Here is a 13,116-nt window from a genome sequence, read left to right as displayed (position 1 = left end):
TGTTAACTAAGGTATTCCCTTAGATTTCTTCCTTGTGTTCTCATTTTATCTTTTTTGCTCATTTCCTGGTATCTTCCTTGTTTTTGTTTTTACTCAACCACACTTAATAGACATAGAAATCCTCCTTTTTTTTTGAAAATTCTCCACACTTGATTTTGAATTCCTTTTGGGGAGCTATAGTATATGTCATTTTTATGTTCAAGTGCATTTTCCATTCTCAAGATGACCAGCTCACATTCTATTTAAATTGACAGAAGTGCTAAAAAGGAGCAACAAAATGATAATTGAAAGTGGAATGATAACCCCTAGATAGCAGTGTTCACCCACTGTATGGTGAATTGGTGGTGGGAAGCCCATGAGGATTACAACTGAGATGAAGAAATGCACAAAATGAAGAATGATGTAACAAAATGAATAAAATATATCTATAAAAGTACACATATGCAACATTAATTAAACCTGAAATAATTTACTGTGAATATCATTTTTACTTAAAATACACTTTCTAACTTTTTTGTCATAGCTCATAGTAAATAGTCATTAAATGTTTTAAAAATGCATTCGACAACCTTCCTTTTGATAGGCATATATTATTAAACTTGAAAGTACTTCCTATAAAGTACTTGAGTAGGTTAAGTGAATTTCCTTTCATATACTGTGATGGATCTATAAATTGTTGTATTGATTTGCAAGAGTTCTATGCAATCTATGAACTCTTAGATATGACAATGCATAAATATAAATCTTGAAAATAGTTTAGGTAGAAAACCAAAAGATCCTCTTTCATCTTTGCAATCATAGTGTTGTTGAGTTGATTAATTAGGTCTTCAATATATGACTTATCAGCATGCTTCACTATTGAAATAGTACCTTGGTGGCTTTTTTCCTGTTATGCAGATCAAATCATGTATATAAGACAGTGGTGCAGAGACGAAGAGCAACAATATTTCAGCTCAATGGTTTTCAGTTAATCAGCCCGCGAGGAGGTGTTATGAATTGGAAATTCATAGGTTCAAAGAATATCTGATGAGTTTTGACAGGAGCCCTATTATCTACTAAATATTTTTAGCACCTAACTCAGATACCATGAAAGCAATTATTTATCTTCTAAATCAGGTATCACAGACTTTATTAACAACAAGTAAATTTTTATAATGTTCTAACATTTCATAGTATTTTTGGTATATGATTTATTACATAGGTGATAATATAATATCAAGGTAGTTAGATATCATCCATCCAGATTTTATTAAATACTATGTCTTCTATTGCTCCCTATCCCTTACTAATCACATTGTTATCAGCAGACAGGATACCTTAAGCACTTTCTAAAACCAGGATACCAACCCAAGCCATACAATAAGTCTTATAGTTCACACCAGCTAAGATGTCTTTTGAATATCATATTAAAAAAATAAAATAATTAAGGGCCCTGAGGTCAAGATAAGTGTTCCACATATGTTTTACTCGGCAAATAAACAGCATTTTTTAATGAATATCAAAAAGTGGCAATCAGGTAACCAAATGGATTAATGCCTAAAATTGTGTTTTAGTTTTAAGAACTCTCTTTCCAATAATGGGCCTTTACAGATCTGTATAAGAGTATTTTCTTTTTCATTGTTCTGCAGCTACCCTGCAGTGCTGTGCTTTAACCTACTGCGCCACCAGGAAGGGCCTATTTTTCATTGTTTTTAAGAAACAAACCTGCATATATGCTTTCAGGTAATTTTATTGTCTTAAGGATTGGTAGACCCAGATAAGGTGGATTGGGGTAACTGTTCCCAGGTGGAAAAGTTGGCCTCAGTGTTTCTCACAGGGGAGGATGAAAACAGGGCTCAGTGTTTGTGTGCGGCCTAAAAGACTGTAACACCCTGTCTGAGGGTCTCCACTGTACAGAAGAAGCACAGTAGTATTTTGACTTTTTGTGAATTAACTAACGCTATGACTCCCACCATTTATTAGCTGTTGTGCTCAATTGTTTCACTTGTCATTCTACCAAATATAGGCTAGGTGCAACCCAACATGTCATAACAGTCAAATCATATTATTTTTACTTTAGCTAAATTTATGAAAAAATCTTGCGACTTTTCTAAAGAGTCTCTCTATTCCATATTGAATGAAATATCCAGAATATCTAGATATTTCAGTCTGCTAATATCAGCATTTCAGGATATAGCATTTTAAATACTCTATACATTTATAACTGGAAAGAATCATAAACTAAATTCATATCGATTATTTAAGAAAGGCTGAGAGAAAAGAGTTCTTGGAGTCACGATTCCAATGTTTGTTTCCATTTTGAATATGTCTTACTAATGTTTCCTTGGATAAAGAATATTCTAAGTATCATTTTTCCCTCACCTAGAAAAAAGAAGGGCACATATTAATGAGGCAAAAATGCAGTATAATAATCTATATAACACAGTGTCTGGAACATGGCAAATATACAATATTGTGTATTGTATCATTTCATGATTTTTTTTCATGATTTTTTTGTCTTGAACTTTAAAACCTCTACTATAGCTAATAGATAATGTTGCATCTGAAAATGATGACATAACACAGTGATATAATCCTAAAAACTCAATAGCCAGGGAAAAGGAACTTTACAGGAAATAGTTTCATCTTGTATCCAAGGTTTCCTTATGCAGATGAAATGTTCATCCATTTGAAAACTATCCCTTCCTCAGGAGAAGAAAGGAACTATTAATATATACTTGATTTCCACTCTTCTCATATGCAGAAACTCATGCTATGTTATTATCTTCAACCTATCTAACTGTATTTTGACATTTGAATGTTCGGGAAGTTCTAAAGGAACTGGAAGACAAAGAGGGGACGCCCCTTATAGTTATCACTGACTTTTCAATGGAAATGCTGGGCATTTCAGGCATTTGGCTTAAACCCACCAGCTTCTAAACACCATTTACCTGTCCTTTTGTCTAGTCATCAATCATTCCATCCCTCCATCAATCTCTCTGTTCACTCATCTTTTACACAACCTTCCATGAAAACATAGAGGTGTAAATGTAGAATAGAATGGAGTCATTACATCTGGTTGCAGAGTTATTGTGCTCTTTAACATTATGAAGCTAGAATTTGATCCTTATCAGATAAGATTTATGGGATGTTTTGTGGACCCTCTGTAGCCATAACACATTGGAAATGCATGGCACAAGGCAATATTGGCCTAGTTGGGAGTATTTAACTCATACCAGAAGTCTGAGGATGAAACGAAGGGTGGAGCAGTTTGCTTTGCCCAAGGATTTCAAAAGTTTGATTGACAGTAATGTCCTCTCTTTGCAACTCAAATCACTATTTTCCTGTTAGACTCTGAGTTTGAAAAATAATTCTGTTTTTGGTTGCTTATGCTGGAATTCTGAACATTTACAACATAAACTCACCTAGAATAATTGGCAGCAGAAACATTCACTTGTGCTAATTATGTATATTAAAAGAAGACTTGTATAAAAAAAAGACTCTCCAAGAAGATATTAGGCATTCACCTGATTTTGTGAACCTCTTTTGACTTCACTTTAACACCACATAGATGTTTAAGAATATCTCATTTTTAACAAAAGAATGGAATAGGGTCTAATTTGGATAACAAGTCTCATTTTTTTCTTGACTTTTTTTTTTCAGTAGAGATATAATTATCTCATATGTTTGAAAACCATGCGTTATGCATTTATACAGGTCTTACTGGTGTAGATTCAACTACAGTGCAAGTCAGTTACTAACTGGATGTCAAAGGAATGTTTTGGGGAGCACAAGAAGAGAATTACCTGAATGGTTTTGTTCATTTGGTATGTAGGAGGTAATATAAACCTCTTGTAAGTATGCAAGCCACTTCACAAAAAAGTGAGCAGAATAAAATTAAAATTTTATTAAAGCCCAAAGTCCTGAGAATCCCCATGCTCTCATTTTTATACTCATTTTTCCAGATTTATATTGTCCTCTCTAGGTTAAAATCTGCTATTATCAAGTTATCTTATTTCTTTGATTTTTTCTTTTATGCAATATTAGATAAATGTACATATAAAATCCTTAGAATTATGAACATATGGGGCTATAACATAAGAGATGATGGCTTTAATTTAGTGTAAGTCTAGAATGGGAGTTTAAGAGTTAATCTTGTTCTTCACTGGATTAAGGTGGTGTACTTATAACCATTTTGTTTAAAAAAATAGATTATTTGTACTGAAACTGCAGGTTATAAGATAAAACCCTACTTAAAATCAAAACAAGTCTCATTCTTTCTCTCTCTCTCTTACACGCACATATACGCATATTTTCTATATGACTAAAAAGTTCTTTTCCTCAGAGAGATCTGAGTCAGTGCTCCAACTACAAATCCTCACAGTGTGAGCTGATGAATCATGAATTGCACACAGAAAGGAGTTTGCACTGGGGAATAGAGAGTCTGGAATTATGAAATGTGGAGCTATACAGAACCAGTTGCATATAAGTTGATTCTTTCCTCTGTATATAAATATACAGCAAACTGGGGAGAAAGGAGGTCTCTACCCCAGTGTGTAACTGAGGTCAGTGAGGAGGCAGAGAAGTTGTCTTTAAGTTTTAATACTATATGAATAGGAGCAAAAAGCTCTGGGGAAATTTACTCCCTCAGACTTCCTAGGCACGTTACTATTTAATCATTCCTCAGGTGTCTGTTTTCTTTGCTCAGAAAGCCCTGAACATGTAGAAACACAAAATTGCTTGTTGAACATCATTTCCTGACAAAAGTTTATACCAGTAGAACATAGTCATGCAATGAATTAAGTCTATTGACATTTTCAACTTAAGAAATTTGTCATTAATATTTCAGAAAGCTATAATCTGTAATTAAGGTGAAATTAATTAAGTGCCACTGATGCCCTTCAAGTATTTGCATCCCAGATTCTAAAAATGAATAAAAAATAAATCTTGATTTCCAGCTTGTTTCAACTGAGAAACTGCAAATATAAAAAAAAATTTGGAACATAAGCAAAGGGTATAAAAATTAATTTTAGAAATAAAAATTAACAAACGTCTTTTAATAATGAGATTCACTCACCGGTACACTGAAAATGTTGATAAAACTGAATATAACCTCTATAGGCAAGTTTAAACTATTGACAGTCTCCAGTGTTATGAAAATATAAGGAAAATAGTATTTGATTAAAACTTAGTAACACTGAGTTATACTATTGCATAAGTTTCACTTGTATAATTTATTCTTCATTGCCGGTATATAGTGTATTATGATAACTACCAAATTCATTCACCACTGTATAATCGACCCTTTTTTATGACTCCCTAAATCCCCTATCTTTTCAGGATCTGGGTTCTTTTTTTTTTGTTTTTTTGTTAGATTTATTTATCTTCCACATGCAATTGATGATATGGTTTTTATCACACCCTCAGGGTCCGTCCATGTTATCACAGATGGCAAGATTTCTTTCTTTTTAATAATTGAATACTCCGCAGTGAAGCATATCAAATCTTTACCCACTCATTCTCAGTGGACTTTCTGGTTATTTCCATATCTGCACAATTAGAAATAATCCTGCAATAAACATAGAGTTTTGTGCATCTTTTGATTTAGAGATTTTGTACTATTTGTTTAAATAACCAAAGATATATGGTGATAGCTGGATCATATGTTAGTCCTAGTCTTATTTTTTGAGGCATTGTCTTGCTGTTGTCCATAGTGCCTAGCTCAGTTTAATTCCCAACAATAGTGAACCCATGTTATCTCAGTTTTAACAAAATAAAGTGTTATTTTCTTTATTTTTCATAAGCACTGGATACTGCCAATAGTTTAAATTTTTGTTACATAACTCCATATTCTTATCAATACTTGTCTCTAATCTTGTTGATATACACTACTCCCACCAGTAGGAAATGATGCCTCACAGTGGTTTTAGCATTTATTTTCCTAATGCTAAATGACGAGAAACATCTTTTCATGTGCCTGCTGGCCATTATATGTCTTTGTGGGTAACATGTGCATTTAGTTTATTTGTCTATTATTTTAAGTTGGGCTTTTTTTTTTTTTATGTTTGTCATAGATGCTCTTTTTGGTGTTCAGTTCTGTTCCTTCTACTCCTGTTTTACTAACAGTGTATCATAAATGCTTGTTGAATCTTCTCAAATGCCTTCTGTGCATATATTGATATGAGCCTATGATTTTTATCTGTCCTTTTGTTAACATGGTAAATTACATTGATGTTGAACCATCTTTCTTTGCATCACTGGAATAAACCCTGCTTGGTCATTATTTATGATTCTATTACTGCATTGCATATTCTGCTACAATTTTGTTGAGTTTTTTATGTATATGTCCATTGGGGATATTGATCTGTTTGATGTTCCTCTTTTCTAGATCATATGGTATATTGAGAAACTGCCACACTGTTTTGCATAAAGACTGGCCCAGTACGGCTTCCCAGCAACATTGTAAGAAGGTTCCTTTCTTTCTACATTCTGCCAGCATTTTTGTTTCCCCACTTTCTAATATTAATCATCCTCAATGCTGTATGGTATCCTGTAGTTTTGATTTGCATTTTCCTAATGATAAGGGATGGCCAGCATATTTGTATGTGCCTGTTGGTCATCTCTATGGCTTTTTTGTAAAAGTATCCATAAGTTCTTCTGCCCATTTTCTTATTGGGCTCATTGAACAGTGTAATTTAACTTTAAATATGTGGAGAAAGTGAGCCCAGCAATTTAATTCTGCTGCCTTTTTTTCTAGATATCCAGTGGAGTTTTTCTTACCACTACTAAGCAATGCCACTTCTATTCACAAGACTCTTAACTGTACCATGACAGTGAGTCTTAACTGGTCTTCTCTTTTTGATTTTGTTTATTTATGGCTTATTCTCTTTGGATAAAGCTGGCTTATTTTTCTTTAATGTAAACTATATGAGTCATTTATTAAAAGAAAAAAAATATAAATGTGTATCACTATATTAATCTTGTAGAATTCATGGATGGTCTCTATGATATGTAGCTCTGAGTCCAAACACATTGTGGTAACTTCAAAAATGTTTAATTCAAACATTTAATTTATATGTCAAAAATCTCATAAGGACATAACACTGATACTCAACAATTTGTAAATATATGGGGAAATTTGATTTTTTTTTTTTAGCATTTTAGAACAGGCTGTAGACAGAGGTATAGGCAATGAGAAGATTCACTGGAGAGACACAGAGTGGGGAGCAGAACAAGTTGATTGAGTGAAATCCACTGCTGAGGAAAGCAGCAGGCGAGATAGGGAAGGTCTGCTGAGCCATGAGGGTCAGCTCCCTGGGCAGTCATTGAATTCAGCCTTGCTGGTGATATTACTTGTGATAGTGATGGTGGCCTGGTACCCTAGGCTACCAGGGAGGCCCTGGGAAATTTTATTCTTGTCTGAGTTTTTCTGGTAACAGAAAAAAAAAATCCTCTCGTTGCAGAGGATTTGAGATGCTAACTATGCAGCAATATGTAGGGTGGAAGAACCCCAAAGTCAATTGCCCCCCCACCAATACCAAGAGTGTGCCATGTAATCTGGCTTCCTCATCTCCCTGCTCCCTGGTTTAGTGCCCTGAGCCACATGCCTTGGCTGTCAGCAGTCTTGGCTCGCTTATTCCTAATACACGTCATTTCCATTGTTACTGACTGGATCTGGTACCACTGCGAATGCACATACTGTTTACTCTTCACTTCTGCCTTCTGTCATATTTCCCCTTAGAAAGAACCTGCCTTAATCCACATCAGAAACATAATAATTAGCTTTACCTTCAATTTCTTAATCCCAATTTATGTTTCATATTGACAATTATCCATATGCGACACACTGCTTATTTCTATCTTAATTTATTTTCTTTTATTTCTATTAAAATATAAGGTAAACGAAGGGATCAAGTAGTATGCCTTTATATCATGTTTTTCACAATAACTAACAGAAGTGATAGGTGCATAATAAAAACTCTATTTCTGTGGTGAATAAATTAAAACAATTTGTAACCAACCATTTTTTTTTATTAAAAAAAATAAAGATTTATTTATTCATACAGAACTGGGGTATAGGCCAGAGATGCAGAGGGTGAGAGCATTCACCAGGGACAGAGTGGGGAGCAGAACAGGCTAACTGACGAAGCACACTGCTGAGGGGAGCAGCGGGCGGGTCAGGAGAGGTCTGCCACGCCATGTGGTCACCTCCAGGGCAGGGATTGAACTCATGCGGAAGTGGTTTAAGCTTCTTAGTGCTGTGCTTTAACCCCCTGTGCCACCAGGGAGGGCCCATAACCAGCCATTTTTAAACAGAAAATACTTCAAATGACTGTCATAATAGTTGATGATGGTATTCAGTCACCTGAATTCTAACTCCAGAAATAACTATTCCCAATAATATATTATGCGGTATATTAAATTGTGTAAGTGTATGTTGTATTGTTATTTTCGATATACTGCAACTTATCCAAAGAGCCGTCAGGAGGACACGCTGAAAGTGATAGACTGATGCACAGGGACATGTGCATTCTGGTTCCTTTGCATAAAAGTAATAATTTATAATTTGTGCCCTGGAAGAAGGAGCCTATCTTTATATAAGTTTTCAATCATAAATCTTTTGTAGTTTCTCCAGAAAGTAGATTTCCCTAAAGGGGAAATGAGAACAACATTGTACAATGAGGAGAACAATTTCCAGGAAAAAAAAAAAAAAAAAAGGAAGAAAAAAAGCCAGGCATAGCTGAACAAACAAAATAAAACTAATGGAAATTGAAAAGTGCTCAGCTCATACCATGAAGCTCATATAACAAATCAAATTACCTAATGAAAAGTACAAAGTAAAGGCATGAGCACGTGCAATAGAAGGGAGGAAATGCAGGCACACAAAGACCCTCCTCAGGCGGCAGTCTGATGAAACTGAGTGTTAGGCCATGTCAGTGGTCAGTGGGGACGTGTGAATGCTTTCTGTTTCTTCTTGATATTCTCAGTCTCCCTCAATCTTTCTATCCCTACCTTTCTCTTTCTCATCAAAAATAAAAATTTTGAGGGCTCTCCCTGGTGCACAGCAGGTTAAAACACAGCACTACGGGGCTAGCTGCAGCTGCTTCAGCACAAGTTGGATCCCCTGGCCCCGAGGTTACCCACATGGCGTGGCAGACCTCTCGGACCCGCTGCTGCTCCCCTCAGCAGTGTACCTCGTAGATCTGCCTGTTCTGCTCTCTGGTGAAGATTCTGACCGCCCCTGCACCTGTGGCCTTTATACCAGTTTTGTATAAATAAATAAATAAATCTTTAAAAAGAATAAAGTGAGGTCCTCCCTGGTGGCGGAGCGGGTTAAGCACAGCACTAAGAAACTGAAATCACTTCCGCATGAGTTCGATTCCTGCCTGCCCCGTAGGAGACCACATGGCGTGGCAGACCTCTCCTGACCCGCCCGCTGCTCCCCTCAGCAGTGTACTTCATCGATCTGCCTGTTCTGCTCCTCACTCTGTCTCTGGTGAAGCCTCTCACCACCCCTGAGCCTCTGGCCTGTACCCCAGTTCTGTGTGCACAAATAAATAAATCTTTAAAAAAAAAAAAAAAAGAAGAAAGTGAAAAATTTAAGCCAACATTGAGAAAGCCATTGGTGGCCCATTTCTCTTGAAAACTTAATTCACTATGGAAAGTTGGGCTTTTCTTTCTTTCTTTTTTAAAGATTTATTTATTTATTTCTGCCACGCCACGTGGTCACCTACGGGGCAGGCGGGGATGGAACTCATGCAGAAGTGGCTTAAGCTGCTTAGTGCTGTGTTTTAGCCCGCTGCACCACCAGGGAGGGCCTGGAAAGTTGGGCTTTCCATGCAATATTTTCACAGCTTGATTCTCAGTGATGTACAGCTGAACCTGACACCACGTTAGAAGGTTATGCTACTTCAAAACAAAAAGGTAACTTGCTGTGACCTTAGGAAGGCAAAGGATACCTACTAGGTCAAGAAATCAATTAAATCAATGTTGAAACAAGCTTAGAGCCAGATCACATCTAGCATCCAATTTTGTGGATGTTTTATGCATACCATTAAGGGCCATTTTATCCCAAGTAAAATCCAAATTCAAATTCCTAATTGTATTATTTCACCTCTCACTGGCAAATAGGATTATTTCAATGATGATCAAACAAGTGCAAACCAGAATATCACCAGTGCATGTGTATTTGCATTTGTGCCTGTATTCGTATTTGTGGTGATATGATATTATCCAGAGGATCAGAAAGTGCATTATTTCTCATGTTACTAGCACAATATCATTATTATTTTAAAGTTTCTGATGCTTTTATTTTAAGTTTTATTTATTTATGCGTACAGAACTGGGTGCAAGCCAGAGTTGCAGGGGCAGTGAGAGGCTTCACCAGAGTCAGAGTGGGGAGCAGAACAGGCAGATCAACGAAGTACACTGCTGAGGGGAGCAGCAGGTGGGCCAGGAGAGGTCTGCCATGCTGTGTGGGTCACCTCCAGGGCTGGGGATCAAACTTACTGAAGTGGCCTCAGCCAGATTTGCAGTATTGAGCATTAACCCGCTGAGCCAAGCACAATATTATTATAGCAGTATCTGTTAGGTAGGAAGCATCACAAGATGTGTATGTGTGATGTGTATGTATACCTAGAGGTGTATGTATTTAATTAAGCACAGGGATGTTCATTGAGCAGATTCAAGGCAAGTGCTTTTATACCTGATTTTTTTCTTGTTAAAGACAAATTTAGAAACTAGAATAGCCCGATGTGATAAACAAAACCATGTTTTAATGCCATTATGTGCATTTTAATTCTTAAATAACATTGAGGTCTATAATCCCATAAGAGAGAAAGAGGAATGCAAACTTTGCAGGTATTTTTTTTTTCTGCCAAACTTAATATTATTTCAGGGAAATCTAACATTCAGAAGAAACTTAAATAGTCCTGTGGGAGAAAATAAAAGCCATATAGGGAAAATAGTGTGGGCTCTATAAGGAAGGCTCAACGGCTCAACTGAGTTTATGTACTGGAAAGGAGCAATGACTCAGAAAAAAAAATAATAATAACCTGTACTTGAACTCAGATTTCGGCAAGCATCTGTATAACCTAAACGAATTTTCTTTTCAAAACCTAGAGAACAGCCAGGGTAGCTACCAAAATATAGGATTCTGTGTGGATTTTGTGGTCGGTATGTATGGTAACCTCTATCGAAGTGATATGAACCTGTGTGTCTAACTCGTGTGCAGTGGTTTAAACCAGTGTTATCGTAATAAAATGTATACAATGAAAACAAAAAAAGAATAACTTTAGCATCATGAAAATTGTTAACTTGTAAAGCAAAATGTTCCTGGAATTATTGCTTCTGTAAGAAATGTGCAAGTTTCTAATTTTTATTTTATCATTCTTTAATGCAATGTGTCTTGTCTGGTGAAAGTTAGGACCGTAGGTTTCATAGGCACATTGTGGGAGGTAAAAATTAAGGAAGCACTTGGTAGACTCAGTCTTAAGTATTTTGAATTTTTTCTTTTGAGTGGGTTATCATAACCAAACTACTTTTATTTCATCATCTGATTTGGGGTAGTATAATCACTGGGAAAAAAAAAAGAAAATAAGAAACTGTATCAACATTGACAAATTGAGATTTGGAGTACTTGAAAACTAGACTAATGCCAAATATTTAAGTAGTATTTTTTTTAAGATTTATTTATTTATGCATACAGAGCCAAGGTACAGGCCAGAGGTGCAGGGGCAGTGAGAAGATTCACCAGAGACAGAGTGGGGAGAAGAACAGGAGCAATGAAGAGGTGCACTGCTGAGGGGAGCAGTGGGGGGATCAGGAGAGGACTGCGTGCCATGTGGTCACCTCCGGGGCAAGCGGGAATCGAACTCATGCAGAAGTGGCTTTAGCTTCTCAGTGCTGTACTTTAACCTACTGCACCACCATGGAGGGCCATAAAAAGTAAATATTTTTAATAATTAAAATTAATTATTTTTATTAAATTTGAGTTGTTTATAAAGTGTAGAAATTCTATAATAATGAAATCTTTAAGATCTTATCTTGGGGACCATTATATGTAGACAGGCATGGCTTATAACCAACAGCAGGTTTTTTTCAGCCACAAACCCAGCCCATTATGAAAGCACATAATTATGGATTCTGAAAAAAAAAAAGGTCATCAAAATTACTGTTTCTGATTATCTAGAGAATGCATCTGATTATCTAGAAAATGCTGTTTTGACTGAAGATAAATTGTGGTTTGTAGACTATCCTATTAGTTTTAGATAATGAGCGATGTATTTCATATCTTTAAGAGAAACATCTCTAAATGTCAAATCAAGTATTGTAAATGCATGTTCTTTTTCTAAATGTCTGAATGTCTTTTGTTTCAAAGCCAGATTTTCTCTTTTATGTGAACAGTAATTTATGGGTTATCTCTAGCTAATTAGCTTAGAACTTGATTGTCTCCATTGAAATGAAAGGAAACAAGCTATTAATTATAGCTTTAGACCAAAACTGATGGGAACATCAATACTTTCACTGTGATTTTCTCAATAAATCCTAGATCATAAAGCTTTATGTGAATATTCTGGATGTGGGACATGGTTTTTGTCCATTAACATGGAGACAACACATTGATTGCCTACTAAGACATTATTAAAATGCACCAATAGTCAGCTCCAGGGGGAATAATGATCAAATAAAATGGGCATTCCCCTGTGTCAACTCATCATTTCTTAAATTAGAATATATACTTTATTCATATATATTCTATTTTAGCCTATTTATTCAGATCAAAGTGATATTTTAAAACTTCAGTTTTATAGTTTTCACAGTATTACCTTGAAAGTATAGCAGTAAATATCTCTGTCCTGTTTTATGAACTCTACATTATTGATAATAAAATTGGATTAATTTATTTTAGAATATTTATTGTGAAAGTAATCAACGTCAGAAACTTTTCTTTGATGAAGGGGATCTTTTTGGCACCTTCACTTGATTGACTGAGAGAAGATAGATAGATTTGGCATTTTAGATAAGTAATACAATATTTATACCTTATTAGGAGAAAAGACAGGGACCATGAGTATGTGTAAAATTAAGTAGGTAGATTGGTGGTGTTAGTATTAGAATTCTTTTTGCCTGGATTTC

This window comes from Condylura cristata, unplaced genomic scaffold, assembly GCF_000260355.1.
Source record: "Condylura cristata isolate star-nosed mole 26May11 unplaced genomic scaffold, ConCri1.0 scaffold00018, whole genome shotgun sequence".
Taxonomy (NCBI): domain Eukaryota; kingdom Metazoa; phylum Chordata; class Mammalia; order Eulipotyphla; family Talpidae; genus Condylura; species Condylura cristata.
Note: the sequence above shows the minus strand (reverse complement) of the source record.